Genomic DNA, 26,462 nt, shown 5'->3' on the forward strand with positions numbered 1-26,462 from the left:
GAGGGGTGGACACGGGTCATCTTGGATGGTTTTGAGCCCAGATGCACTCCCATTACTGTCCTCAAAGGCTGAAGGCTTCAGCATGCCTCCAGAAGGACACAGAGTATTTGCAAGTCTTTGAGAACCAAGAGAACAGTCTTCACATTTCTGGAAGGGCATCTTATTATTTCACAGCATGACCATTTTCAATCTGGCTTTCAGGGGTGCTCTCCCACCTCCCTGATTTCTCTGAGAGTGGCCATGGGGGGTTGGCTGTCCCCAGTCCCCACACCAAGTGACAAGGCCAGTGGGGCCAGACCCTGGTGGTCCTTAGCTTCGCTGGAGACTAACCCAGACTCTCAGCCTGCGATTGAACGTGGACAACCCTGCTTCTCCCCGTCACCGATTCTCATCTCCTCCTCTGTCTGTCTTTCTCTTGCTTTTCAGTCTCAGATTTACCTGACAGCCACCACTCACAGCTCCCGAAGAGCCCAGAGATTTCTCCTGGAAGGAAAGGTTCTGGAAAATCAGAGGGATAAATAAAGGATGCAGCTGATTCCCGCCTTGTGCTGACGCCCAAGAGGGTGAGGAGAGTGAGTGTTTTCTCATTAGAATTTTAAATCCTCCAAGTAATAGATCATTGGGGGGGGGGCATCCAGTGTTCTGCTGTTCGTTCTAAGAATGTCATTCTTGGATTTTAATGTGGTAAATAATTTATATTATGAATATGCAGAGGGGGCGATATCCATTCAAAAGTGTTAGAGGTAACTCCAAGGGATTTACAACGAACAAGGACACAGAACCCTGTGTCCAGACACTGGCTGTGAGGTTCCTACCCTGAGCCACAGTCCCCTGGAAGGCGGAGTGGCCATGACTCTCCTCCCGCAGGTGAGCCTACACAGGCACATCCCACGTGGGACCACTGTATCGCAGAATCTTAGAGTGGCCGATGGCAGGCAGCTGGCTATAGATGCGGAAGAGAAAACTGCCCAGCAGCCTGGGACAACCCTGGGGTGAGGCCTTAGGAAGGGCCAGTGTCAGAGCCTCAGAGATAACTTGAAGAGAGTTCAGGCTGTTAAGGACATCGTCAGAGATGCACTTAGGGACATATTCAGGACCTTACTTATGGACAGGATCAGGGCATTATTTAGTGACAGCTTAGACTATAAGGGCCTAAGTTAGGGACAGTGTCAGTGCTTCACTTAGAGATAACGTGAGAGCCTTCGTTAGACACAGTTCAGGCTGTTACTTAGGGATATCTTCAGGGCCTTAGAACCAGCATTATGGCCATAATTAGAACCAGTGTCAGGGCATTAGTTAGGACCCAAACTAGGGTGTCAGTTAGGGAGTCAGGTCATTAGTTACAGACAGTGTCAGGGTTTTAGGTAGGGACAGTGGCAAGTCCTTAGTTAAGAAGGGTGTCAGGGCCTCACTTAGGGGCAGCGTCAGGATGGTAGTTAGGGAGAGTCAGGACATTAGAATTTCAGATTCTGTGGTAGAGACAGCCTCAGGGCCTCACTTAGGGACAGCGTCAGTGCTTACTGTGGGACAGTTTCAGGACCTTGATAAGACATGGGTCATGATATTAGCTCAGGATAATGTCAGGACATTAAATATTGATGGCAGCAGGGCCTTAGTTAGACACAGAGTCAGGGCCTGCGTTAGAACCAGCATCTGGACCTCTGTTAGGTACCGTGTCAGGGCCTGAGTTAGGAATAGTGTTACGGCTTTAGCGAGGGACAGTTCTGGGCCAGATTTAGGTTGAGCATCTAGGCCTCAATTAGGGACAGTGTCATGGCCTTGGGCCTAAATTCAGTGTCTGTGTTAGGCACAGATTAAGGGCTTCAGTTAGCATAAGAGGCAGGACATTTGCTGGGGCTAGTTTTAGGGTAAAGTTTATGGATCGTGTCAGGAAATGACCTAGGGATAGTGTCAGAACCTTAGTCATTGACAGTATCAGGGCCTTATTTAGAACCACTATCATGGCTGCCGGTAGGGACAGCTCCAGTGCCTGACGTAGGGAGAGCAACAGGGCCTGATTTAGGCCTAGCGTCAGGCCCTTAGCTGGGGACACTGTCAGGGCATTATGTAGGAGCTGCATCAGGGCCTTTGTTGGGTCAGCAATGGGGTCTTAGTTAACGACATGATCAGGGTCTGAGGTAGTCACCGCTTCAAGGCCTCAGGTAGGCACAGCTTCAGGGCCTGAGTTAGGTACAGCCTCAGGCCTTCACTTAGGGACAGCGATAGGGCTTTCTTAGGGAGAGCGTCAGGCCCTTGTTTAGAAATGGGTCAGGATATTAGCTCAGGATAGTGTCCGGATTTTAGTTATGGCCGGCAGCAGGGCCTATATTAGGGACATATTCCAGGCCTTAGCTAGAGACAGTGTGAGGGCCCGAGTTAGGACTAGTCTGGGCCTTAGTTAAGGAGAGCATAGGGCTTCTGTGAGGACAAGAGGCAGGAAATTAGCTCGGGACAGAGTCAGCTTCCAGGTCAGGGATAGGGTCAGGAAATGAGCTAGGCATAGTGTGAAGACCTTAGTGATTGAGAGCATCAGTGCCTTTGTTACGACCAGTGTCAGGGCCTTAATCAGGACCAGTGTCAGGGCTTAATGTACGGATAGCGTCAGAGCCTAACTAAGGTACGGCAACAGGGCCTAAGTGAGGCCTATCTTTAGGTCCTGAGTGAGGGACAGTGTCAGGGCATGACTTAGGAGTAGTATAAGGGCCTCTGTAGGATCAGCATTAGGGTCTTCATTAAAGACTTTCTCAGGGCCTCTGATAGGGACAGCCTCAGGGCCTCACTTAGGGACAGCGTCAGGGCTTACTTTGGGACAGTTTCAGGACCTTGGAAAGACATGGGTCAGGATATTAGCTCAGAATAATGTCAGGATTTTAGATATTGACAGCAGCAGGGCCTTAGTTAGACACAGTGTCAGGGCCTGCGTTAGGACTAGCATGTGAGCCTCTTTTAGGTACCGTGTCAGGGCCTGAGTTAGAAGTAGTGTTAGGGCCTTAGTGAGGGACAGTTCTGGGCCAGATTTAGGAAGAGCATCTAGGGCTCAGTTAGGGACAGTGTCACGGCCTTGGGACTAAATTCAGGGCCTGAGTTAGGCACAGCATAAAGGCTTCCGTTAGCATAAGAGGCAGGACATTTGCAAGGGCCAGGCTTAGGGTGAAGTCTAGGGATCGTGTCAGGAAATGACCTAGGGGTAGTGTCAAGGCCTTAGTCCCTGAGAGTATCTGGGCCTTAATTAGAACCGGTGTCAGGGCTTCAGGTAGGGACAGCATCAGAGCCTGACTTAGGGAGAGCCACAGGGCCTGAGTGAGGTCTAGCTTCAGGCCCTTAGGTGGGGACACTGTCAGAGCATGATGTAGGAGGTGCATCAGGGCCTTTGTTGGGTCAGCAACAGGGTCTTAGTTAAAGGCATGATCAGGGCCTGAGGCAGTCACAGCGTCAAGACCTCAGGTAGGTGTGGCTTCAGGGCCTTAGTTAGGCACAGCCTCAGGCCTTCACTTAGGGACAGAGACAGGACTTTCTTAGGGACAGTGTCAGGACCTTGGTTAGAAATGGGTCAGATTCTTAACTCAGGATAGTGTCCGGATTTTAGTTATTGCCGGCAGCAGGTCCTATATTAGGGATAGATTCCGGGCCTTAGTTAGAGACAGTGTCAGGGCCTTAGTTAGGACTAATCTGGGCCTTAGTTAGGGAGACCATTAGGGCTTCTGTGAGGAAAAGAGGCAGGAAATTAGCTCGGGACAGAGTCAGCTTCCAGGCCAGGGACAGTGTCAGGAAATGAGCTAGGGATAGCGTGAAGACCTTAGTGATTGAGAGCAACAGGGCCTTAGTTAGGACCAGTGTCAGGGGCTTAATCAGGACCAGTGTCAGGGCTTGATGTAGGGTCAGCGTCAGAGCCTAACTAAGGTACGGAAACAGGGCCTAAGTGAGGCCTATCTTTAGGGCCTGAGTGAGGGACAGTGTCAGGGCATGACGTAGGAGTAGTATAAGGGCCTTTGTAGGATCAGCCTTAGGGTCTTCGTAAAAGACATTCTTAGGGCCTCTGTTAGGGACATTCTCAGGACCTCCCTTAGAGACAGTGTCAAGGCTTACTTTGGGACAGCTTTAGGATCTTGGTAAAACATGGGTCAGGATTTTAGGACGAGCGTCAGAGCCTTTTTTAAGTACAGTGTCAGGGCCTGAGTTAGGTGTTGTGTCAGTACCTGAGTTAGGACGAGCCTCCAGGCCTCTGTTAGGGAGAGGTTCATAGCCTCGGGACTAATTTCAGTGCCTTAATTTGGGACAGCATCTGGGATTTAGTTAGCACAAGAGGCTCGACATTAGTTAAAGGCAAGTTTAGGTTAAGTCTAGGGATAGTGTCAGGACATGACCTAGGATTAGTGCCAAGACTTCAGTTACTTAGTGCATCAGGGTCTAATTTAGGACCATTGTCAGGCCTTCAGGTAGGGACAGCGTCAGAGCCGGACTTGGGAAGGGTGACAGGGCTTGAGTGAGGCGTAGGGTCAGGGCCTTAGCTAGGTACAGTATCAGGGCATGACTTAGGAGCAGCATAAGGGCCTAGGTAGGATCGGCCTCAGGGGCTTTGCTAAAGCCATTATCAGGACCTCTGTTAGGGACAGCCTCAGGGTCTCTCTTAGGGACACCGTCAGGCTTATTTAGGGACAGTTTCAGGACCTCGTTAAGAGATGGGTCAGGAAATGAGCTCAGGATAGTGTTAGGACATTAGATATTGACGGCAGCAGGCCCTTAGTCAGAGACAGTGTCAGGGCCTGCGTTAGGACTAGTATCTGGGCCTTTGTTAGGTACCGTGTCAGGGCCTGAGTTAGGAATAGTGTTAGGGTTTTATTGAGTGTCAGTTCTTGGCCCGATTTAGGACGAGCATCTAGGCCTTAGTGACAGTGTCATGGCCTTGGGCCTATATTCAGGGTCTGTGTTAGGCACAGAGTAAGGGCTTCAATTAGCATAAGAGGCAGGACATTTGCTAGGGCTAGGTTTAGGGTAAAGTTCATGGATCGTGTCAGGAAATGACCTAGGGATAGTGTCTAGACCTTAGTCACTGAGTTTATCAGGGCCTTATTTAGAACCAGTGTCATTGATGCAGGCAGGGACAGCGTCAGTGCTTGACTTAGGGAAAGCAACAGGGATTTCTTAGAGAGAGTGTCAGGACCTTGTTTAGAAATGGGTCAGGATATTAGCTCAGGATTGTGTCGTATTTTAGTTATTGCCGGTAGCAGGACCTGTATTAGTGTAGATTCCGGGCCTTAGTTAGCGACAGTGTCAGGACCTTAGTTAGGACTAGTCTGGGTCTTAATTAGGGAGAGCATTAGGTCATCAGTGAGGATAAGAGGCAGGAAATTAGCTCGGGACAGAGTCAGTTTCCAGGCCAGGGGTAGTGTCAGGAAATGAGCTAGGGATAGCGTGAAGACTTTAGTTATTGAGAGCATCAGGGTCCTAGTTAGGACCAGTGTCAGGGCTTTAATCAGGACCAGTGTCAGGTCTTTAATCAAGACCAGTGTCAGGGTTTGATGTAGGGACAACGTCAGAGCCTAACTGAAGTATGGCAACAGGGCCTATGTGAAGCCTATCTTAAGGGCCTGAGTCAGGGACAGTGTCAGGGCGTGACTTAGGAGCAGCATAAGGGCCTCTGTAGGAGTAGCATTAGGATCTTTGTTAAAAACATGCTCAGGGCCTCTTTTAGGGACAGCGTAAGGGCTTCCTTTGGGACAGTTTCAGGACCTTAGTAAGACATGGGTGAGGATATTAGCTCAGGATAGTGTCAGGACTTTAGTTATTGACGGCAGCAGGGCCTTCGTTAGACACAGTGTCAGGGCCTGATTTAGGATTAGCATCAGAACCTTTTGTTAGGTACAGTGTCAGGGAATGAGTTAGGAGTAGTCTCAGGGCTTTGCTTAGGGAGAATGTCAGGGTCTGAGTTAGGTGTAGTGTCAGCGCCTTATTTAGACTAGAGACTCCAGGACCCTCCCTGATTTCCAAAGGGCAGATTCGAACGGTTGCTAGTCAGGGAAGGGAGGGGATGCAGAGAAAAGTGAGGAAGCATCAAGAAACAATAGTGCTGCCTTGGGGCTGGATCCTGATTTTGCCTCAAGGGATACAGGTAAGCCTATCTTTGGGCTCTTTACCAACCTAAAACCCCCACAAAATAGAAGATTTTAGTCTTCTTTATTTCAGAGAAGCTCATCAAGAGACCATCTGAGGCCAGATTAAAGGGAGTTAAGTCCCTGTACACACACTAAACCTTAGGAGGAGCTGCATCCTTAAACCACTGCTGTAAAACTCCTCACCAGATCCTCCTGCATTGGGACGCACGGTTTTTGAGGCATGAGTTTTCTGTGTCCCCCTTTGGCTGCCAAAGCAGTAAAGCTATTCTTTTCTACTTCCTCCAAACCACTCTCTCTCAGATTCGATTTGGCACTGGTGCACAGTGGTCGAGTTTTCGACATCATATTTAGTACCCAATGTGGGGCTGACTTGGGGATGGCCCCTGTGGGTTCCCTGACTCAATCGGGCACTGAGATTTTCTCCACGCCAGCCGCTTTCGAGAGAGTGTAGGGTTGGAGAATGCCTTTAGAGGGCAGACCACCTGGGACCCTTGCCTGGAAAGGCTGTGCCCCAGTCATCCCAGCAGTTAGAACTCTGGGGCAGGAATAGATGGTGGAAGAGGGAACACCCTACCAGCTGCCGAGGCCATATTTGCCTTGAGGACGTTCCTCTCTTCCTCCTGCCTGGGCTGCCCCGAATGTCTTACTCCAAGGGATTATTTTGGGGAACCAGAAAAATAGCATTTGGAAGGTTGCAGCACCTCAGCCAGCGTGTAGTAACTCCCCTGGCATGCAGTCTGAGGTCCTTTTAACCCTGTGAATTTGGGGTAACCTTGGTTCCCATTTGGGTGACTTTTCATTCCAGGAAATCTCATTTGGAAGGTGCACCACTTGGACAGAGGTCACAGGCTAAGTTGAGACTTGGAAGATGATTTGAGTCTTGAGCTGTTTGGTTTTTGGTTTCTGTTTGGTTTCTGGTTCCTTTGGTTTGAGGCTTCCATTGGTGTTTAGGATTTTGTTTTGTTTTTAATCCATGTGTGAGTGTTCTATGGTTCAAGCATAAGAAGTGCTTCTTCTTCAGTTCCATGTGATAGCCAGTGGGCAAAATCCTGGCAGACTGGTCAACCTATAGTTGTAAACCTAAGACTAAGAAAAGAATGCAATTCTATTGTAATTTTGTCTGGCCAATGTATGGATACATTCTTGAAAAATGAGGAATGGTGGTCTTTGAGTTGGAGCCTAAATGACTATGCCATCCTTCAGCTAGAGTTATTTTGTCACAGGAAGAGAAAGACAAAAGAAATTCCATATGTTCAAACATTTATTAAGCTACGTAATAAAGAAAGTGAGCAGCTAGGTAACAGGCTGATGGTACAAAGAGAAAAGAAAGTCACTTTGTAGTAGAGCTGGTTGTGTCTGAATGTGGAAAAAAATAAGGGGCAACATAAGATGGATACAGAAGGTGATGAACATTTGTGAAAAGGGAACACTGAGGAAAGAGTTGTGCATGACCAGGATTTTCTAAGATGGATTTTGTTGGAAGTGGGTTAGGGCAAGCCTGGATTTGGATTCTCCCTCCAAAGTTTCCTTGGAATGCTGCTTTTGATTGTGAACAGCTTGTGAGTTCCTTTGCCTGTCTGTCATCTGTATTTTTGTTTGAAATCTCTTTACTTTGGTTCAGTGAATAAGTGTTGTTTGGCCAATTCTAACAGTACTTTTGATCTCCAGCTAACTTTGAGCTGCTTTCGAAGGTCCTTGAGCCATCTCAGAGAGAAATGTTTGATTAGTATGTTAAATTACATGGAATTCCTAAAAAGCTAGCATGTCCTGGTAAAATTTTATTGGTCATAATTCTAGTTATTTTTAAATGTTGTATGTAACAGCATTAATGGTTTCTTTTGTCATTTACATTGTGGTCAAATGTTTAACCATGACCTTTTAAGTCTTTATGTGATTTATAGATAGTTACTGTTGTGCTCTAACACTTTGCAAAAGTGCTCCATCTTCAAGAATATCTATGTGAAGGACCTTTTGGCAAGCACAGGTCTCTGATAAATTTCATATCATAATGCCAAACTGGGTAAGAAATGAAAAATCTTAATGGAGAATCGGATGGCTTCATAAAAAGTTAACAGAAGGATTGGTTATTGAGTGAACTGGTGAATATGGTTATAATGTTTTTGGTTTTTTTTGTTACTGGCTTTGATCTGTGTTTTCCAGACACAGGGAAGTCCTTCCCCTCAAGCTACTTAGGACTTGGAGCAATTGGATAAATGACACCTCTGTATGGAAGTGTGTATTTATGAAAGTTACTGTGTTGGCTTCATTTTGCCCTGATGTTTAAGAGGAAAGGAAAATTACCTAATGAAGTTATGAGAATGTAACTACTCATGATGTATCACTGTTTGCTTTAGGTCTACTGCTAAAAGCACATGTGCAATGCTTGTGTGACAATTGGGTATGAATAATAAAATGTATGACCTATATAAAGCGTTTTCTCATTAACATTCCTCTGAGCATGTTCACGATACCTGATCAATGTTCCCCCAATGTGGATTAACTAGGCAAATATAAAGGAGGCCTAGCGCTGAGGGACATGATCTACACCTGGGCCAAACAGCTGAATCATTCTGGCACTGAGGGATTGACATTTTGATCATCAATGCTTTCTATTGAAAGACTTGTAATCAAAAGGGAAAAAAACTCTTCACATATTGAGGTGTGAGGAACTCACTCTGGCTTATACATGGTTTAACTTAAACTTTACTGACCTAATTGGCCTGTTTTTGGTCTTTTGGATATGAATTGTACATCTGCTTTGGCATTGAGGAGGGGAATGCATTTTACTGTCAAAAAGGAGTAACTGTGGTTCAGACATACAAGATAAACCTAAGTGTCCATTGTAGATGTGATTTAGATGCATTCATGTATTTTTTGTTTTCTTTTTTCTTCTAAACCTTTATTGGAGTATAATTGCTTTACAGTGGTGTGTTAGTTTCTGCTTTATAACAAAGTGAATCAGTTATACATATACATGTGTTCCCATATCTCTTCCCTCTTGCGTCTCCCTCCCTCCCACCCTCCCTATCCCACCCCTCTATGTGGTCACAAAGCACTGAGCTGATCTCCTTGTGTATATGTTTTTGAATTTGTGTTTTTGTTTCCTTCAGAAAGATACCCCCAAGTGTAATTCCTGCATCATATGGTAGTTCTATTTTTAATTTCTTGAGGAACCTCTGTACTATTCTCCATAGTGGCTGCACCAATGAACATTCCCAAGAGAATGCATGAGGGTTCTCCTCATCCTCGCCAAGGCTTGTTATTTGTTGTCTTTTGGACGATAGCCAAGTTTTTAGGTGTGAGGTGATAATCTCATTGTTCTTTTGATGTGCGTTTCCCTGATGATAAATGATATTGGTCATAGTTTCATATGTCTCTCGGCCATCTGTACATACTCTTTGGAAAAATGTTCAGTCCCAAGTTTTAATTGGGTTTTTGGTTTTTGGAGGTTCAGTTGTGTGAGTTCTTCATCTGTTTTGGATATGAACCCCTTTTCAGACATATTGTTTGCAACTATTTTCTCACATTCGGTAGGCTGCCTCTTCATTTTGTGGATGGTTTCCTTTGCCATAGAAAAGCTTCAAAGTTGGATGGAGTCCCATTGGTTTATTCTGCTTTTGTTTCTCTTGCTTGGGGAGACAGATCCAGAAAATATTGCTAAGATGGATGTCAAAGACCAGACTCCTTATGTTTTCTTCGAGGAGCTTTATGGCTTCAGGTCTTACATTGAAGCATTTGATTCATTTTGAGGTTGCTTGTGTAGGTGGTATAAGAAAGGATTCCAGTTTGATTCTTGTGCATGTAGTTGTCCAGTTTTCCTACCACCATTCATTGAAGAGGCTATTATTCCCCATTGTATAGTCTCACCTCCTGTGTCATAGATGAATTGACCATATATGCCTATATTTATCTTGGGGCTCTCAATTCTGTTCCATGGATCTATGTGTATTTCTTTTGTTCCGATACCATACTGTCTTGATTATTCTAGATATGTAGTATAGTTTGAAACAGGGAGTGTGATATGTCCAAGTTTCTGCTTCTTTCTTAAGATCGTATTGACTACTCAGGTTCTTTTCTGTTTCCTTACACATATTATAATTCTTTGCTCTAGTTCTCATAAAATTCCATTGGTATTTTGATAAGAATGGCATCAAATCTCTAGATTGCTCTGGGGTGTGGAATCATTTTAACAATATGAATTCTTCCAATCCATGAACACATTATATCTGTCCATTTGTCTGTGTCGTCTCCAGTTTCTTTCATCAGTGTCTTCCAGTTTTCTGAGTACAGGTCTTTTACCTCCTGGGTTAGATGTATTCCTAGGTATTTCATTTTTGTTAATACCATTGTCAATGCGTTTGTTTTCTTAATTTCTCATTCTGAAAGTTTGTTGCCAGTGGATAGAGATGCAACTGATTTCTATAGGTTAATTTTTTATCCTGCAACTTAACTGAATTCTCCAATGAATTCTATTTGTTTTGGGGGGCCTTAAGGATTTTCTAAATAAAACATCGTTTCGGAACTTCCCCAGTGGTCCAGTGGTTAAGGGTCCCCGCTCCCAATGCAGGGGGCCGGGGTTCGATCTCTGGTCAGGGAACTAGATCTCACATGCATGCCACAACTAAGAGTTCGCATGCCACAACTAAGGAGCCTGCCTGCCGCAATTAATGAGCTCACCTGCCACAACTAAGACCCAGCGCAACCAGAATAAATAAATGAATAAATAAATAAATAAATGAAATATAAAACATCATCTCATCTACAAACAGTGACAGTGTTACTTTTTCCTCTGCCATTGGATTCCTTTTATTTCTTTTTCTCATGTAATTACTATGTCTAGGACTTCCTAGTCCATGTTGAATGAAAGTGGTGTGAGTGGTCGGGGTTAGAGTTAGGTTTAAGCAGAATCCGCCATCTTCCCCTTCCTCCCTCCCCATCACTCTGAGGCCTCCAGGAAGGACAGGACTAGTCCTGGGTCACACATGACTCAGGGAGTTGAACTGGACCACTGTTTCTCTGTCCCCCTGTCCTGGGCATAGTTTTGTATACTATCTCTGTACCTTCTTTGACCAGGTGTCTATTTAGAGCTTTCCCTATTTTTAATGGGGTTGTGTTGTAGTTCTTTGTATATTTTGAGACAAATTCTTTATTAGATATGTTTGCAGTTTTTTCCCCCCAGTGTGTGTTGTCTTTCGATTTTCTGAATGAGGTTTATCACACAGTAGAAACCTTTAATTTTATAAAGTCCACAGAATCCCTTGTTTTTCTTTCTGGACTGTTTTTTTGTGTTGTGCGTTAAAACCACAAATCTTGTGATGGGCATGACCAAGCCCAAGCTCATATCAATTTTCTTTTATGTGTTCTCCTATAATTTTGAATAGTTTTGCATTTCAAACTTGTCTCTGAATCATTTTGTGTGAATTTGGTGTAAGTTGTAAAGCTCGTGTCTACATTCATTTTATTCCATCTGGTTTCCAATTCATTGTTCATTAACTACTTTAGAGAAGCTATGGGATATTGTCCTCATTTGTTTGATTTCCACAATTTAATGGGTTCAGCAGTTCTGCCAGCAGGGTCTCTGTCTCCAGTGACCCGTGAGGGAGGGGCGGCCTGCACTTCCCGCACCGACCACAGGGTGGCGCTGATCCCGCCTCTGTGACCCACAGGGCATGCGCGTTCTTTGCGGAACGCGCTCTGAGCGCAGCTGAGGGGAGTTGTGTCTCCTCAGGCACCGCCGGGTTTTGGCTGCTGACGGGCGCTCGGTCTCCTCAAGGACTCGCTGTGGTTTCGGCTTCAGGACAACGTGGGGCTGCGTCCACGCTGACGGGAGCTGGGTTTCCTGAGGACGCAGGCGACGCCGGAGGAACAGGTGAGGAGACAGTGAGGAACAGTGGGGAGAAGCCTCCTGGGGGCGACTGACGGCTGCGGGGGTCCGTCTTCATGCGACCCAGGAAGGCCTTGGTGTGCAAAGCTGGGTGTTTGGTCAGGCTGGTGTGCGGTGGAGCCGCGTGGGTTATGGGGTGTGCAGTCTTCCCCGCACCGTTTACCGTGGGGCTGCCCTTCCGCTTGGTGTGTCCTTGTCCCCCTTGTCGTAACTTAACGGCCGCCCCCCCCCCCCCCCCCCCCACCGTGCAGGATGTGTTCTGGGCTCTCCGTCCCGTCGCTCTGGTCTGTGCGCCTGTTTTGAGCCAGTTCCGCACTGTTTTGGGGACTGTAGCTTCGTGATGAAGTGTGAAGTCAGGGAGGGAGATGCCTGCGGCCCGTTCTCCTTTCTCAGGGTCGCCTTGGCTCTTCGGGGTCCTTTGTGGCTCCACACACATCTTAGGAGGATTTGCTCCATTTCTGTGAAAAACACCATTGGAATTTCAGGACGGCCTGCCTTCCCTGTGTGCACCGCTTTGGGTAGAACGGACATTTTAGCATCAGTAATTATTACATTCCATGAGCACGGGGAGTCTTTCCACCGACTTGCGTCTTCTTCAATGTCTTCATGAGTGTCTTAAAGTTTTCAGGTCTTTCACATCCTAGGTTAAATTTATTCCTTGGTATTTTGTTCTTTTTGATGCAGTTGTAAATAGGGTTTTTTTTTCTCTTTCTGATGGTTCATTATTAGTGTTTAGAAATGCAGTTGAGCTGTGTGTACTGATTTTGCATCTTTACTGAATTCATTTATTATTTCTATCAAGTTTTTTTGGTGGAATGGTGTGGAAAATTGAACTTCCAAAATCCCACTGTTTCTACCACATCCAGGTCATCCACAACAGGGAAGAAAGGGAAGTCCTTTATATTGGGAAGTCCTAATAAGTCTTTCCACAGTGCCTCTAAATGACATGTGGACTTGGGGTGAACTGGATCTGGGTAAGGCTTGGCCTCTGCATGGAAGTTTGATATTTCCTCTGCCTTTCTGGCATGGTTTTGACATGGTGTTTTGAAAAGTACTTGACTTTCCAGTAATTTCAAACGTACAGACAGCTTTACATACAGAAAAGCAAGTCTTGTATCTTCATTAAATATATTCCTAAATATTAATGTTGACATTATTTAAAATGGAGTTGTTTTCATAAGTTCTTTTTCAGATTGTTTATTGCTAGTATATATGTATAAGATAGATTTTTGTGAATTGATATTTTTTTCTGTTACTTTGCTGAATTACTGATTAGTCAAATATTTTTTGTTGTTATAGGAAGTTTTATATTTAAGATGGTGTGATCTGTGTTCTGTGAATAGACATAGTTTTAATTTTTCCATTCACATATGGATGCCTTTGGTTTCTTCCCTCAAAACTCTGGGTAGAACTTCCAGTACACTATTATCAGTGGTGGAGGCCAGCTTCCTGGCCTTGTTCCTGATTTCAGGAGTGAATCTTTCAGTTTTTAACATTGAGCATGGTGTTTGCTGTGGCTTTGTATACTACTCTTTTTCATATTGAACAAACTTCCTTTTATTCCTACTTTCTTGAGTGCTTGTATCATGAAATAGCACTGGATTTTGATTATAGCTTTTCCTGCAATAATTGATAGGATCATGTGCTTTGACTTCACTTCTTTATAGTTCTTCAGTACATTGCTTAGGTTTAATATGTTGAACAACCTGACATTTCCAGTGTAGAGATACTTGTTTATGACATCATCCATTTAATGTTCTGTTGGCTCCATGTTGTTCTAATTTTGTGGAGGATTCTTGCGTTCATATTTCTAAGGTATACTGGTGTACTTTTCTTTCTCATGATGTATTTGTGTGACTTGATTAGATGTGGCTTGGTGTTGGTGCTTTGAAGGGTCAGCATTAGGGCTGGGGCTGGGTTATGGTTGCCCTAAGCGACCCTGACGTTGCAGCCCAGGCCGCCCGCCTCTGACCACTGCGTCCCCTCGCCAGCTCTGGCCCGGCCTGCTAGAGACTCTCCCCATCCTTGGAGGGCAGGGCTGACCGCCCCTCGGCCTCCCTCCCCCCTCTGCCCGTCCGTCTGTCCTCCCTGATTCAGGACACCCCATCCTCCATGAGACTTCTGGATTCCGGCCTGGGGGACCCACACACCCCCACGAGCTGTGTCGACCACGAGGATTGTCACCTCAAGAGGCCCCAGAAGACGGACTCCCCGGGACCTCAGTATGGGACTTTGTGTGCAGATGGGCCACCACAGAGCTGCCCGGGGTGAGCTGAGGTCACTGACCAGTGTGCGGGCGTCCTCATGGGGGGCATTTGGACCCAGACACACGGGGGAGAAGGCGATGTCATGGCAGAGACGGAGACGGGGCTGGGAGTGGCCTGGGACTGACTGACCCCAGAAGCCGTGGAGGAGTGGGCCCCCAGCACCTTGACCTTGGCCTCCAGGCCTGAGAGGAAGCGTCCCCTGTCCCAACCCCGCCTCCCATCTGGTGTTCTGTGCTGGGGCCACAGGAATCCCACACCTGGCCTGCGGGGCGTGGCGCTGTGCTTGCTGACATCCAGGACCGTCACCGGCCTCCCCCCCTCTGGGCATGACCCCCTCTCCTCCTCGGTGAGGGACCCAGGGCCCAGGACCTCCGTCCCACACTTCCCCATCACAGCAACCTCCCCCACTGCCCCAGCCACCCCTGGGGCATCTCAGGCCCCAGAAAGGAGCCGCAGCAGCGTGGTGACTTGGTGAGTGGTCACAGGCCACCGCACCCACCCCAAGACCTGAGTGTGGCCATCTGAGGAGGGACCCACAAGCCCCCCGACCCAGGCACCCCGTTTCACAGGGCAGGTCCTCTTGCCGAGTCTCTGGAGGGGAGTGTCGAGCAGGGGTGACTGAGGTCTGTGAACATGTGGGCCAGAGAGGTCCTCCCCAGGAGTCCAGGCACAGTGAGCCCGGGGTGTGTGCATCCCTCCCCTCCTGTACCCCACGGAGTGAGGATAAAGCCCCAGTGACCCCCAAGAAGAGACAAGACACCCAGAGGACTAGACCATCCACAGACCGGGGACTGAGTGTCCACCTCATTTCTCTGGAGAGAACAGTGTGTTCACCGGGACTGCAGCTGGGCCCATGTGCCCACAGACACCCAGCTTTAGTGAACCAGCCACACAGCAAACCCCCTTCCAGGGTCCCCTGTGTTACTAGACGCAGCCTTCAGGGCAGGGGGCCGGCCCAAGCGAGGGTGCACGTGCTCCGGACACGCACAGCCCGTCCCCCTGCCCATCTCCCGGCCCCCTCCTGCACCCTGTGACCTCAACCCCTCAGGAACCCTCCTCTCCAGGCTCCGAGCACCCGCATTTCCCACCTCCACCCCATCACTCTCCACTTCAGTGTGCCCGTTTCCCCGCCAGGTGAAGTGGACGGGAAACGTCCCACACTGGTGTTTTCAGCAGCGGAGACGGGGCTTCCTTTTTCTTGCCAGCTGGGGTCTGGCCGGACATCAGGGTCTGGCCCTGCAGGGAGCAGCCCTGATCCCGCCCTGAGTATAACAGCTTCAGGGAATTCTGGGAGCAAGAAAAAAGAAGGCGCGGAGGGGGTCCCCTACTCTGCAGTTGGGGTCAGAAGTCGGTGGGGAGGATCTTGGGGCCCTGGAATCTGAAGGGCCCCCCCTACCAGGGGAGGGTTAGGAGACCCTGGGTGGCAGTTAAGCTGAGTCCAAGGCCCTCCTGCGTAAGAGGTTTCCTAGCCCCGGGGATCCTGAAGAGGCCAGCTCCCTCCTCCCCTCCACCTGCAGGCCTGGTCCCTGCTCTTGAGAGATTCCCTAGGGTGGGGTCCTGGTGCTGGAGGTGCCCCGATGCTGTGGCCTCCTGGGTCTCCAGTGAGGATAATGGGAGTGGGGGAAGACCTGTTCACAGAAAGGGAGCTTCTGCTGGAACAGAGCCTGGGTCTGCTGCCCCCGACCCCAGGTGCTCTGGGGCAGGAATGTGAGAGCTAGAATTTGGCTAGAATGCAACTGTGAGACCCTGAGGGGTGAGGATTGGCTGACCTGGGCAGCCTGACCCTGCCGGCCAGCCCTCCCCAGGTGTGCCTGCGTTGAGGTCAATATAAACACCGCTCCAGGCAGCAAGAGCCCCTGCAGCTGGGCCTGACGCCATATTCTCTGCCCTGTCAGCAGTCTCGGGGCTGGGCTGCTGGGAGGGAGTGAGGGGCCACGGCTCTGTTGGTGGCCCAGTGTGAGTGGGGCTCTGCTGGACTTTCTTCAGGAGTTGCCGGGCTGCCACCTCCTAAAGGAGAGGATGTGTCGCCCATACCTTCTGCTGGAATTTCTCCGCGGGCAGAGGTGAGGAAGGAAAAACGCAGTGGGGGCCGGGACAGGAGGGGTACCTCAGGCAGGGAAATGGAAAGCTTCCAGAAGAGCGCCCGGGGCCAGGACCATCCTGGCTGGCCTGCAGGCACCAACTCGGCCTGCGTGCTGTGGCTGGTGTGACTCCAAGCCCTTTCCTCTAGGCTTTCAAGTCCTTGAACACATTCAGGTGTTTTACTTGGGAAGGGTGGGAACAGTTCAGCAGCAGCTGGCCTGGGGCTCAGCTCACGTTTACTCACAGACGCCTTGGCACCATCCCCCAGCCTTGCGATGAGGACACTACTTGCGGGGGAGCTGCTGGCTGCATGGGAGACGATTCCCCACCTCTGACCAACTTCAGAATTGTTTACCACTGGAGCAAGTGCCCTGATAGGGTTTCATCTGTATAACTAGTGGGTTCTTGATTAGCAACGTGAAGGGTGACATCAGAAGTCATGAATCAGGATGGAAATACTTATCCCCAACAGGTACAGGCGTAAAAACCAGGGGAGGCCGTGTGCAGCCGGCACCCTTAGGGATGAGCTTCTGACTGACCCCTCAACATTCTGGTGTCCAGCCACTGCTTTAGTATTTCTGAGGCCCAATGCTGACCCTAAGGGTTCTGTAACCCAGCCTCTGTGGGCCTTTAATGAGGCCCGCACTCCAGGATCCTACAGAGCAGGGTCTGTGTGACCATTCTGTGGCTTCTGTAACAAATGACCACAAGCTGGGTTGTTCAAAACAACAGGAATTCATCCTCCCCCAGTCCTGGAGACCAGACATCTGAGATCAAGGTGTTGCAGGACAGAAGTCTCTCCAAAGGCTCCAGGATAGGGTTCTTCCTGCCTTTTCCAGCTTTTGGGGGCTCCAGGCATTCCTAGGCTTGCAGCTGCATCCCTCCCGTCTCTGTCTCTGTCTTCACGTGGCTTCTGCTCTGTGTCTGTGTTTCTCCTCTTTTGTCTCTCATAAGGACTTTCTCAATTGGATTGAGGGCCACCCTAACACAAGATGACCTCACTTCGAGATCCTTAACTACATATAGAAAGACCCTTTTCCCAGATATGGTCCTGTTCACGTGTTCTGGGGGGGACACATCTTTCGGGGCCAGCATTCAACCCATTGTCTGTGTATAAAATAGCCCTCATTTTAGGAGATTGCCAAGGTCCCGTATAGACTGGCACAGACAGCAGCCATGTGGGTGGGGTCTGGGCAGAGTGAGGACCCTGGAATCACCTGGAAAGGATGAAGTCCTGGCTGCATTAGGTGAGCTCTTCTACCACGGGGCACGTGGAAACAGCCACTCCACTCTGTCCGTGGAAAGGGACCCAGTGCCGAGTCCAGAAATGGTTATATTGGAAAGCGGGCTTTCCTGGATTTCATCATCAATAGCATCATGTAACCAATAACTACGGGCTTGGAATCGGTTTCTGGCACGTGATGACAGCACTGTCTCTTTAGGCTCATCCAGCCTAGAATAGGAATGTTTGAAGGAGAAGAGTTTGGGAGATTGCGAAGCTTGGTTGTCAAGGAAACTGAGAAGGTTTGTCAAGGAAACTTCTCCCTTAAACTGAAGGCAGGGCTGGGAGAACTGAACTCGAGGGATCTTTTAAAGGGGCTTCTGTGAAGCACCATCACCTGAGTGGTGGTCTCAGCATGAGCTGGGGTTTGAGAAAAGTGTGATGAGATGAAGCCTGACTTTCTGTGACAGCTGGGGAGGGGTTTGTAAAGTACCTTGGGTTTTAAGGTAAAGTTTGTTGCTGGAACAAAGTGTCTCCCAAAACTGGGCTGGAGCTCAAGATGTGTCTGTCCCCTTCTTGTGAGAGTCCAGGGCAGGTGAGTGTCAGGTCCCAAGCTCTGGCCCCCTTGTTTCTCCTCCCTGCTTCCAGGTGAGGTCTCCAACCAGCAGGGTGCGGTGAACAGCTGGGCTTCATGCCCTCTATTGTAGGATGCAGGCTGGCCAAGGCCCTCACCAACTTCACCTGTTTCCCTTGGTAACAGGAGACAGTATGCCCCAGCTGGAAGAGGTGGGAAGGCTGGGAGGTGCAGGGTAACTGTGAACAGGAAAAAGGGAAATGGGTTCTTATGGCCAGCTGCGCAGCCCTGTTGTGACGGTCACCTGGACGGTAGCCCACAGACATTGGGTCCTGTGAAGCTTCAGTGCTTTGTGGTTCTGGAAATCCTATAGGAGACGGTCCACAGCAGGTGAAGCTAATGCTCTCAGTGGAGCTGGTGAAGCCAAAGATCTGCAGTTCAGACTGAAGGTGCCGATGTACATACAGGACAAAACCATCTCGTGTGATTGGACTTCAGGCACGTTTAACATGAATGCAGCCATGTTAATGCCTAGCATCTTCTATCTTGTGCCTCCCCTCAGGGACCCCCTCCTCAGTTCCTGGGGTTCCTGTAACCCACGTACAGGGGGATGGAGAGTGGGCTCTGTCCAGTCTGAGCCCTGAGTTAACCCTGCGTGTGAGTCTGCTCAGGACCGCCGTAACAAATAGCACAGACAGGGCAGCTTGGGTAACAGACCTATCTCCCAGTCCTGGATGCTGTCGGAGATCAAGGTGTGTGCATGCTGGCTTCTCCTGAGGCCTCTCTCCTTGGTGCTTAGACAGCCATCTTCTCCCCAGGTCCTCACATGGTCTCCCCCTGTGCCTATCTGTGTCCTAATCTCTTCTTGTAGGACATCAATCCTATTGGATTAGGATCCACCCTGGTGACCTCATTTTTACCTTGATCACCTCTTTAAAAATCCCATCTCCAAATACAGCCACATCCTGGGGTCCTGGGGGTTAGGGATTCAGCATGTGAATTTGGACGGACGTGACTGAGCCTATACCATCCTCCTTAGGAACCAAGTGTGCTTCAGTCCTTCCTTCCCTCAAGTCACACGAGTTGATGTAATGGCTCAAGGAGAGGCCACTCGTGCAGAGTTTGTGTCCCAGCTGGGGAGCCCTTCTCTGCTCTCTCTGATCAGGCTGTGGCAGTGCCTGCCCAGTCCTGAGGTGAGCAGTTCTGGGGTTTTCTGCCGTGTCTCCCGGCCTGCTGAGGTGCTCATTGTCAGGGAACTCAGGAGCCAGCAGCCTAGTGGGGATGCCGGAGACTCTCAGGGCCTTGGCAGATGTCTCTCCCGGCAGATACCCTAGCGAAAGTGGGGAAACATTTGGGGGATTACAGGCGGGAGAGAGTCAGTCTCGTTTATGCTTCAGAAAGACCAGGTTGCGGTGGGATGTGAGACGCACCGTGCAGGCAGGGAGCTTTGTCAGGCCTGATGGAGGAACCAGGCACAAGATCAGGCTTGGGCCAGGGCTGTGGGCATAAAGGGGAATTAGTGTGGGAACTGGCCACAGACTGTTGTCAAAATCTCGGCTTCCCTGTGCACCGAGGCCAAACAGAAATTCGGAGACAGGGATTTAGGAGGAAGAGAGAGGTGGCTTTATGTTTCTGCCAGGCAGAAGGGAAGACACAGCTGGCTAGCACCACAAGAACTGGGCACCCCCCAGCTCCTTGAGAATCAGGGAAAATTTTATATGTGGGACTCTCGCAGTCTGGGGTATAGGATGACGATAAAAGTAGTGAAGGTCTTGCATTCTTCCTTTCCTTTGCATTATTTCAAAACAGTCATAGCTGGCATCAGGCCGCGTGGTAATTGGGGTCCAACAGTCTGGTAATGTCATACGTTTGCCTCTGGTTTATCGGCGGTGACCTCGTTTCTGAAATGCAAAAACTATAGGGGGTGATTTGTTATGAGGGGCATATAGAATGTAAGTGCTGGACATAATAAGGTTAGGGAGTGAGAGGCAGGGGATGTAACTCACACAGAGTCAGGGGTGATGTGTGCTAAATGTAAATTACATAGTGTCAGGGAGTGAGGTTAGCTTTGAAAAGTACAAATCTAGTTATTACACATTAGTGACAAAGTAAAACAAGGAGTGATGAACACTTTCAGGCCAGGTTATGTTTCTTCTCTAGCCTGTTCGCTGCTCCCTTTGTTTTCCTTGTTCTCAGGAGAAGGAAAACTTCATTTCTACTTTTGCTGCAACAAGACTGGAGGAGCAGATGAGAGTCACTGGGGCACAAGGAGGGTGGGAGCCTGGGAGGCCCCAGTGTTACCGACCAAAACGTGGGTCGGCTTGCCCGAGTAGAGTAAAGCCAGTCTACTGACACCTGGTGTGGTGAAGGAAAGTGCAGCTTTAATTGTAAAAGTGCCAATACAAGGAGGCCAGGTGGCTTGTGCTCTAAAACCCCAAGTTCCCTGAAGGATTTCAGTAAAGCAATATGAAAGGCCAGGTGAAGGAGGGGCGTCGCAGGGTATGTGATCAGCTGGTGCACAATTCTCTGGTTGATGGTGAGGTAACAGGCGGTTAACATTATAAATTCTTAGGCGCTAGAAGTTCCGGGGCTACATGTTCATGATCATCAAGTAGTTAAGTTCTTCCGCTTGGTGGTGGTTTTAGCATCTGTAAAACAACTCAGGAAGCGTGTATCAGATACTGTTATCCAGGTACTTCAGAGAGGAGCTATAGCAGAGCATGTGGGGGAGGGGTCTGTCCTGGGAAGGCCCAATAGGGTCCTGCTTGATTACACCCGGTGCCTGGGCTCGGCAACCTGGGAAGGTGGGGCTGCTCCTGGGTGTGGGGAGCTGTGGGCCCAGTCCTCTGAGGGGCCTGTTAGCCCCCAAGGTGAGATGGGGGTGCAGTGGCTGGACAGAGGCGTCTGGCCTGAGAGAGGGGTCCAGGCTGGAAATGCCACGGGAATCATCAAAGGGAGGGAGGGGAAAGGCCAATGGGGGCAGGTAGGTCACAGCGGACTATGTGCAGGTGACTGCGGTCCTGGTGGAAGCAACTCAGAGCCACAAAGGAGTGGCCGTCAGGGGCTCAGCTCCATTCTCCTGTTCCTTTGTAAAACTGCTGTGTAAGAGTTTGAGACACCGCCAGGAGACGTCAGGGCCCAGTGCTGCCATGGCTTCATCAAAGGGCCCAGGGGGAAGAGAACCACTGCAGGCCCCGCCCATGTGCGCACTGGGAATGAGCCCCATCGGGGCTCCTGGGCTCACAGACTTGAGGGAACCTCTGTCCTCAGGACCGGTCTTCCTCCCTCCTCTCACCTGCTGGTCAGAGGCCCAGGAACCCCCAACCTGGCTCCACACCCAGGGCCTGGATTCTGGGACAGCTTAGGGGTAAGCAAGACCCTCACGCTCCTTTATCTGCCTGGGGGTGAGAATGTCTTAAACGCTGCAATTGACTGATTATGGAGGGCTGAGTGTTTCCAGCAGGTATGGGTGGAAAGATGCGGCGTGAACTTCCTGTGCCTGCAGGGTCTTCCCAGCGTGAAGATCTGTGTGTTTCCCCCGGCCAGTCAGCATCCTCCCTGGAAGCCCAGATCCAGTATTACGAGGGCAGAGGCTCTCCCCTTGCTTATCTGTAACTTCCCACTCCCACAGCAAGGCTGTGGCTGGCTCCCTGACTCCCACCATCTGCCATTTATCTGTGCATTGCTCCTTTCCAGGTTACATGTGCAGAGGTTTCAGAATTGTTAGCTACTACACCCTGGAAAGAACTTCGTAGAATAAAGCCCACTGTTTATATACAGTCCATTTTGCCTTTAGTCTACAGATTCCATTCATTTCCAAATGTGACTTAGGTCAGCACCTTTTATCCCATCCCCTACAGTGAGTTGCTTCCATATATTTCTAATACAGTTAGATTCTGTGACATTTTGTATTCCATCCTACAACATTCCTACATCCTAAATAACTAAATTTGAATAGATTATGATTGGCCCCTTGGGCTATGCATATCTGTGGGCTTAGACAAATGCATAGTGACAGGTATCCACCCTAGAGTATCATGTGGACTACTTCAGACACCCCACCCCATGATCTGCTTATCGTCTACGTAGCTTTGCCTTTCCCAGAATGTCATCAATGGGGTCATACTGTGTGCAGCCTCCGCAGACTGAAGTTTTTCACTTAGCAGTATATACTGAAGATTTATCAATGTCTTTCCATAGGTTGGTGGTGCCTTCTTTTCTGCTGAGTAGTATTCCACTGCACGTGTATGGGAGGAAAAACAATTTTCCCTCTACTTTTCTAGGTTCTTGGTTGAGGGCCCCCCCTGCCCCTGTAATAAAAGATTACCAGGAGAAAAGCCGAAGTTTAATAACATGTATACCTTCTGAATACAGGGGGGATACCATGGAAAACTGAGTCACGCCCTGAAATGACCAAAACCATCCCCTTAAATACTGTCTTCAGCTAAAAACAGAAGAAAGATGCTGGGGAAGGGGGGAAGGCCAGTTATGGCAGGTTATCATGCAAAGCACAGTAAACAAGGGTATGACTGTTTGCACATTTAAGTCAGGACTTCCCCATTGAAAAGAGTTACCTAATATTTAATTATCCTTCCATTTTGGGTGCAAAGAGGGACATACCCTTATAAATGGAGATTTCTCTGTTGTAAATGTCCTTCATAAAACGGCAATCTCAGTTTTCTGAGATTTCTTAAAAAAATGTATTATTTTTGGCTGCATTGGGTCTCCATTGCCGCGTGCAGGCTTTTCTCTGGTTGTGGCGAGCAGGGGCTACTCTTCATTGCGGTGTGCGGACTTCTCATTGTGGTGGCTTTTCTTGTCACGGAGCACAGGCTCTAGGCGTGTGGGCTTCAGTAGTTGTGGCACACAGGCTCAATAGTTGTGGCTCGCGGGCTCTTGAGTGCAGGCTCAGTAGTTGTGGCTCACAGGCTTAGTTGATCTGCGGCATGTGGGATCTTCCCGGACCAGGGCTCGAACCTGTGTCCCCTGAATCGGCAGGTGGACTCTTAACCACTTAGCCATCAGGGAAGCCCTTTTTTTTAAAGCAGACCAATAATCCTTATGCCAGAGAGACATATTTTGGGGTGGCGTATTTTACTCGCGTTGACATGAATGTACCCCAATTTGCTTATGCATTCATCTTTTGAAGGATATCCTGATTTCTTCAAGTTTTTAGCCATTATGGAAGTGCTGCTCTTCATAATTGCATCCTTCTTTTCATTTGGACACAGATTTTCAAAGCAGTTGCCTAAATATTGCAAGTGTGATTGTTGGATCCCAACATGAGACTTGTTTAGCTTTGGAAAAAACTGCCAAATTGTCTTACAAAGTGGCTGCACATGCATCCCCCCAGGTATGAGAGAGAGTTCCTTTTGTTCCTCACCCTCTAGCAATTGGTATTGTCATATTTTTGGAGCTTAGCAGTCCTAATAGGTGTGCTGTGATAGCTCATGATTTTAATTTGTAATTCCCTAATGGTATATGATGTTGAGCTTGTTTCTTTTTCTTTTTTTTTTTTTTTTTTTTTTTGCGGTACGCGGTCCTCTCACTGTTGTGGCATCTCCCGTTGCAGAACACAGGCTCTGGACACGCAAGCTCAGCGGCCATGGCTCACGGAACCAGCTGCTCCGCGGCACGTGGAATCTTCCCGGACCAGGGCAAGAACCCGTGCCCCCCGCATCGGCAGGTGGACTCTCAACCACTGCGCCACCAGAGAAGCCCTTGAGCTTGTTTCTGTATGACTTTTACTATCTGTATATCTTTTTTGGCGGAATGTCTGTTCAGATCATGCTGTTCATGTTCATGCTGAGAGGAGCCCTGTCTCCTCAGGACCTGCTGGGGCTTTGGCTTCTGGAACACGTGGGGCTGAGTCCACGCTGATGGCCGGGCTTCGGAACAAGCCGGGGTCGGGTCCACACTAACAGAAGCCGGGTCTCCTCAGGACCCGCTGGGCCTTCAGCTTTGGGACACTGTGGGGTCCAGTTCATGCTGACAGGAGCCTGGTCTCCTCAGGACCTGCCAGGAGGTGATGCTGCTGAGGGAGAAGGTGAGGAAAAGTGGGCAGAAGGTTCCTGTGCGTGGCTGACCGCTGAGGGTGTATGTCTTCAGAGGACCCAGGAGAGGAAGGGCTTGATGTGGAAAACTGGGTTTTTGGCCCCTTTTGTGTGTGGTGTAGACAGAGTGCAGTGTTGTTCTTTGGCGTGTGGCGTCTGGTTTTCCCAGCACCATTTATTGAGGGGACTGTCCTTTCCCTGGTGTATGTTCTTGGCTCCTTTCTTGTGAATTAACTGACCACATACCTGTAGGTTGATTCCTGGGTTCTCTGCTCTGTTCCTCTGGTCTGTGTGCCTGTTTTTGGCCCATTCCACACTTTTTGGGGACTGTAGCTTCGTAATGTAGTGTGAAATCCGGGAGGGAGACGCCTCCAGCCCGTTCTCCTTCCTCAGGGTCATTTTGGCTCTTCTGGGTCCTTTGTGGTTCCACACACAACTTAAGATTATTTGTTCTGTTTCTATGTAAAATGTCATTGGACTTTTGGTAAGGATTGCATTGAATGTGTACATTAATTTGGCTAGACTGCATATTTGTTTTAAATTAAACAAAAATTTGGGTCACACCATGTAGCATGCAGGGTGCGTGATCTTAGTTCCCCAACCCGGGATTGAACCCGCGCCCCCTGCAGTGGGAGCACAGAGTCCCAACCCATGGACAGCCAGGGAATTCCCAATATAGAATGCATATTTTCACAGTATTCTTTTTCTTTTTCTTTTTTTTTTTTTTTTTGCGGTATGCGGGACTCTCATCGTTGTGGCCTCTCCGGTTGCGGAGCACAGGCTCTGGAAGCACAGGCTCAGTGGCCATGGCTCACAGGCCCAGCCACTCCGCGGCATGTGGGTTCCTCCCAGACAGGGGCACGAACCCGTGTCCCCTGCATCGGCAGGCGGACTCTCAACCACTGCGCCACCAGGGAAGCCCTTGTTTTGTTTTGGTTTTTTGCGGTATGTGGGCCTCTCACTGTTGTGGCCTCTGCCGTTGCAGAGCGCAGGCTCAGCAGCCAAGGCTCACGGGCCCAGCCGCCCCACGGCATGTGGGTTCTTCCCGGACCGGGGCAGGAACCCACGTCCCCTGCATCGGCAGGCGGACTCTCAACCACTGCGCCACCAGGGAAGCCCCTCCATTTATTTTCGTCTGTTCAGTGTCCTCTATCAGTGTCTTCCAGTTTTCAGTGTGCCGGTCCTTCATGTCCTTGGTTAAATTTACTCCTAGCTATCTTTTTGGATGCAACTGTAAGTGGGATTTCTTTAAAATTCTTTTTCTGATGGTTCATTATCAGTGTATAGAATCACAAATGATTTTTGTGCATTGATTTCTCTCTTTTTTTTTGTATACTGCAGCTTTACTGAATTCATTTTTTAGTTGTAACAGTTTTTTGGTGGTTGAATGTGGAGAACTAGAATTCAGAAATCCCACTGTTTCATCTACATCCAGGTCATCCACAGCACCCAAGATATAGTGGCTCCGAATATAATCTTCCCATGGTGCCTCTTGTAGTATGTGGACTCCTACAAGGGTGATTAGCATCCCCACTGTGGGTGAACTGGATCTTGGTAGGGCTTGGCCTCTATAACAGAGTTTGATGTCTGTATTTCTGACGTGGTATGACGTGGTTGTTTTGATAAGTACTTTATTTTCTAGTAAATTTCAAGTGTATAAAAGACTTTAAATAGCAGTATAAAGTTTTCCATCTTCACAAAATACTCCAGTTTGTTTTACCCTGTGAGAGTGGGAGGGCCACTCTCCCAGGGAGCCAGCACATAACCCCAAAGTGAGGAATAATTAAGGTTTCCACATTATAATCCTATCGACGGACCCACTTCAACTTTCACCAGCTGCCCCAGCTTTGTGGAAATGTAGTTTGCTATTCGAATCCAGTTTTCTCTTCTTGGAACCATCACTAGGGCTTTTCCTCACTTTAAAAACCTTGCTGGATTGAAAGTGTACAAGATGAGCATGATCTGGGTGGTTTTTCTGTATGGCTTCTTTCACTTAGGATGTTTTCACTGTTTATCCGCACTGTAACATTGATCATTATTTCATTCATTTTTTCCATTGTGATTAAAAACACATAACATTTGCCATTTAAACCATTTTTTAAAAGCTTTTTAAAAAAATTATTTTCTATTCTTTGGCTACACGCAGGCTTTCTCTAGTTGCGGCCAGCGGGGGCTACTCTTCATTGCCGTGTGCAGGCTCCTCATTGCGGTGGCTTCTCTCGTTACGGAGCACGGGCTCTAGGCGCACGGGTTTCAGTAGCTGTGGC

General features: G+C 48.7%; 1 long non-coding RNA gene across 1 annotated transcript in view; it reads left to right on the forward strand.

Annotated features, from left to right (window-relative positions):
• The first annotated feature begins 11,857 nt into the window (after nt 1-11,857).
• Nucleotides 11,858-26,462, forward strand: part of LOC132417522 (uncharacterized) — a 32,941-nt gene continuing 18,336 nt past the window's right edge. The window contains exon 1 of the long non-coding RNA XR_009517862.1: nt 11,858-11,982. This is a non-coding gene — a long non-coding RNA (uncharacterized lncRNA). The remainder of the gene's footprint in view (nt 11,983-26,462) is intronic.

This window comes from Delphinus delphis, chromosome 21 (genome assembly GCF_949987515.2).
Source record: "Delphinus delphis chromosome 21, mDelDel1.2, whole genome shotgun sequence".
Taxonomy (NCBI): Eukaryota; Metazoa; Chordata; class Mammalia; order Artiodactyla; family Delphinidae; genus Delphinus; species Delphinus delphis.